Raw genomic sequence first — 3,846 nt, 5'->3', positions numbered from 1 at the left:
ATATATATATATATATATATATATATATATATATATATATATATATATAAGAAATAATTGAGATTCAGTTGAATTAGGTATCTAAATTGAAGCACCAAGTCAGTCCGGAAAACGGATACATATGATAGTATTTATGACAATACCTAGCCATGAGCTATCAACTCACGATTGTCTTTTATTCAAAATAGACACAGTTTTCTAGTCTTAGATTTAGTAATTGACAAACAGATAAATGAATTAGAAATGAATTACAATCTCTTACAACACTATGACCCCAATAGGCTTCATGTGATCCTTGGAAGTGTAGTCTATTCTTAGCTACAATAGTGACAACATGAATCTCTTCTATTGACTTACACTGTTAAAATATTTGAGAAAAATTATATGAATGTGTTTTACTTGTTAAAATTCTGTTCCTTTTTTGTACAGCTGAAGATGGCATGGCATTTAAATTGATGTAATGATTGCATTGCTCAATTAAATGGAGCCCCTTGAAACAGTCGTACTGCATCACTACTTGATATCCTGTTACTTATTTTGATTATATATATGTACGTATGCGTGTGTGTGTAACAGTCACGTACTGGGTGTGATATAATCGATTATCCCCGCTCTCAACCACAACAAGCATTTCTGGCCTCGTGTTTTTGTTAGAAATTATTGTTCATCAAGCTTTCATTAAGAAGCTCTGTTGCAATCTTGTGGTTTTGTGTTCAATTCCAGTGTATGACAACTTCAGCAAGTGTTTTCTACAGTTCCTCGTCGTGTGTGTGTGTGTTCATGTTTGACAATTGGTGTTGGTTTGTTTTCGTTTCTATTACTTAATGGCTCGGTAAAAGAATCTGATAAAAATACTAGACTAGGAAAAAAAGTACTCGAGTCAACTTGCTCAGGTACTCTCTTTAAAGCTGTGCTGGACCATGGTCGCACTCTAAAGACTGAAGCAAAGTAAAGATAAGGTAATGATCTATTTGTTAATTTAATCTCTGTGGATGTCTTTACGAAGATTTGGCGAAATAGTGGCCGATAATAAACGCAAATTTATGAAGTTTTGTGTCTGAACGTAAATTAGTGATGATCATGATGGTGATGATGATAATAATACTCATAATTTTGCATATTATTAATTAAGTCTCCATAATCTGTTAATGGTTTTTCCAATAGCACTTTTCGATTGTCTATCACACTCACATTAGTTGTCTCTGAACTTTGAAATTACGAATTATTACGAATTTCTATTTAAATTTCCTATTTCATCTTTATAGAAATCGGAAGATATGCGTCTCTGTATATAGAAAGATATATCTTGTCTACTTGCTTGTGTCCTGTTTATGTGTCTGGGTCTGATGCCTTGTCATTTATCACTCATTTTTATATTAAATATATAATGCTTGCAGAAAATATTAAACCCCCCCCCCCACCTCGTCTATATATTCTAACACACACACACATACACACACATACACACATGATACAACATATATACTTTACCATACCTTTTTCTAAATAATTGCTATGTGGTTTAAAGTATAGAATGATTTGTTAGAAGCCATAAAGGAATATCTGCTTTGAAATGTTTATGCCATGTTATGAAAAATTGATCTTCCCTTCACAAGTATCAGCCCCATAAATCTGAGGAGTTATTTCTCTTTAGGCAAATATTATTATTATTATTATTATTTCTTGGTAACACTGTAGGTAAAAATGCACTGGAGTCTTTAGTCATCTGTCAAGTCACAATAAGGACCTCAGACAGATAATACATTTCTTAAGATGATTACTATTATTATTATTATCATTATTATTATTATTATTATGCTTTTAATCTGCATGTTTGTTACAATCACTTGTCGAGACACACACAGCGTCTGGGAGCAAGTGAAGGATAAGAGATGTTACAGTTTGACTGAAAGCTTGGGGAGCGGCAGGGGCAGTAGCGAAATATCTTCATGTAATAAGAAATCACCATCATCATCATCATCATCATTATGTTAGTCACCCACTAACATTAAAGAGCGCGACGTCCCAAGGAAAACCTCCATACATCTGAAGAAATCTGGCTGCCCCGCCCCTGTGAGGCGTAGACAGCGACTAATCTAAAAGCACGACCTTCACTGTCGCTCACGTCCAGGGCCACCAACTTACTTTCCGGGTCCAGGAAGATTGCCCGAACTTTCGAGATCCAGGCCTTTCCTAAACAGCACTGACCCCGCCTCCCATTCTGGGTCAACTAAGTGGTGCATAGATTTCATAATCGTCGAAAATGGGTGCAAGATCGCGTGTGTTGAATATCCTGGTCTCACTGGCTGCTATCACAGCCAAACCTAGCGATCTGAGGTCATTCAGCAAGCGACCTTGCTTCCAGGGTGACAAGTCGACCTCGGTGGAATATGAACTTAGAACACGGCGGCAGACGAAATGCCGCTAAGCATTTCGCCCGGCGTGCTAACGCTTCTGCCAGCTCGCCGCCTTTATAATAATAATAATAATAATAATAATAATAATAAGGGTTCTTGAGAGAATCGGGTACTTGAATGATACGTGTCCAGGTAGAGTTGAGTTAACCTGTGATCACCATCTTTAGTCGAACAAATGTCCCGAAAAATATTCAGGTCCCCCCCCCTCTCCGAAACCCTCTCCTACTAATTCATATTCATATTCACTGACTGATATCTTTTACCAGATGTCCTGTAACTCATCGTAAATTCATGCCTCGTATCGTCCCGATTTGACTCTGCTCAGCACATCAAACACTCAATGTTCACTGTGTATATAGGTTTAGGGTGGGAGTACTTTATTTCACTTCAACTATCAAAGAATCATTTTTAATGAATTTCTAATCGTTTGCCAAAAATTCTTCAGCCTCGTTAGTTTATGAACCCGTAACGAGGTGAATAATATCAAATAGAATAATTATCAGTCAGATGTTGATAATTAAATCTAGTTATTCTATTAGATTCATACTATTCAACCGTAATTACTTTGACACCGGGAACAACCTATTGTTGAATAATTAGTTTTAAAATGCTTAGCAAATAGTCTTAATATTCTTTACATATGTTAAACAAGCATCGTTTCTATTGTTACCATAAAACCCTTATAGTTTTGTTTGAATATTCACGCTAAAATCTATCGCTACTTCACAGGCAATTTCCATCGAGCTTATCAATGTAAAGCCATTATTAATGATGTTATATCCGTGGAGATATTGACGACATCATTCTATTATCAAAAGGTCGAAACGATATACAACACTAGTAAAAGGTTTAAATAACGAAAGTGTTCGATAAGCAAAATATTTCGTTACCCTTTACTTTCGTTGTTGTCGTGTCAGTTCTACATGCCCGCCCCTTGTTTAAATATACACATGCATTATATATACGTGCATGTGTGTGAGTTTGTGTGCGTGTATGTATATGTACGTATGTATTATGTATGCGTCATTATTCAGTTTTATTTCAACGTTTCTGGCCAATAGAGAAAGAGCCTAGATCCGAGCTTCCTTCATTGGAATTTCAACATCAACAGCAGGGTATTTTTGTATGTATGTATGTGTGTGTGTATGCATGTATGTATACGTGCAAATTTGTATGTTTTGTTTTACGTATGTCTTCTTATGCGTATACTTGCATATCCAGACATGCTCATATATACTTAAATGATAAACTTATGGAAAGTTTTACAGATTTTTACAGTTCCAGTAATGCGTTGGATCTGTAGTCTTCGAATCGTCTTTTTCCTTTCTGGTTTTAAAAAGACTAATTTCTCAAGATTGGTATTTAGGCAGTGTTTTACGTATCCCAGTGCCATAATAATTACAGGCATAAACCTGAACTTGTAATCTGG

The 3,846-nt window shown here is 35.6% G+C and overlaps 1 protein-coding gene across 2 annotated transcripts in view; it reads left to right on the top strand.

Moving 5' to 3' along the window:
• LOC106871701 (G-protein coupled receptor dmsr-1) overlaps positions 1 to 3,846 on the top strand; it is a 159,976-nt gene that overhangs the window by 82,391 nt on the left and 73,739 nt on the right. The gene's annotated exons all lie outside the window — the stretch shown is intronic.

Source organism: Octopus bimaculoides, chromosome 25 (assembly GCF_001194135.2).
Source record: "Octopus bimaculoides isolate UCB-OBI-ISO-001 chromosome 25, ASM119413v2, whole genome shotgun sequence".
NCBI classification, from domain to species: Eukaryota; Metazoa; Mollusca; class Cephalopoda; order Octopoda; family Octopodidae; genus Octopus; species Octopus bimaculoides.
The sequence above is the reverse complement of the archived record's forward strand: the minus strand, read 5'-3'. Positions and strand labels throughout refer to the sequence as shown.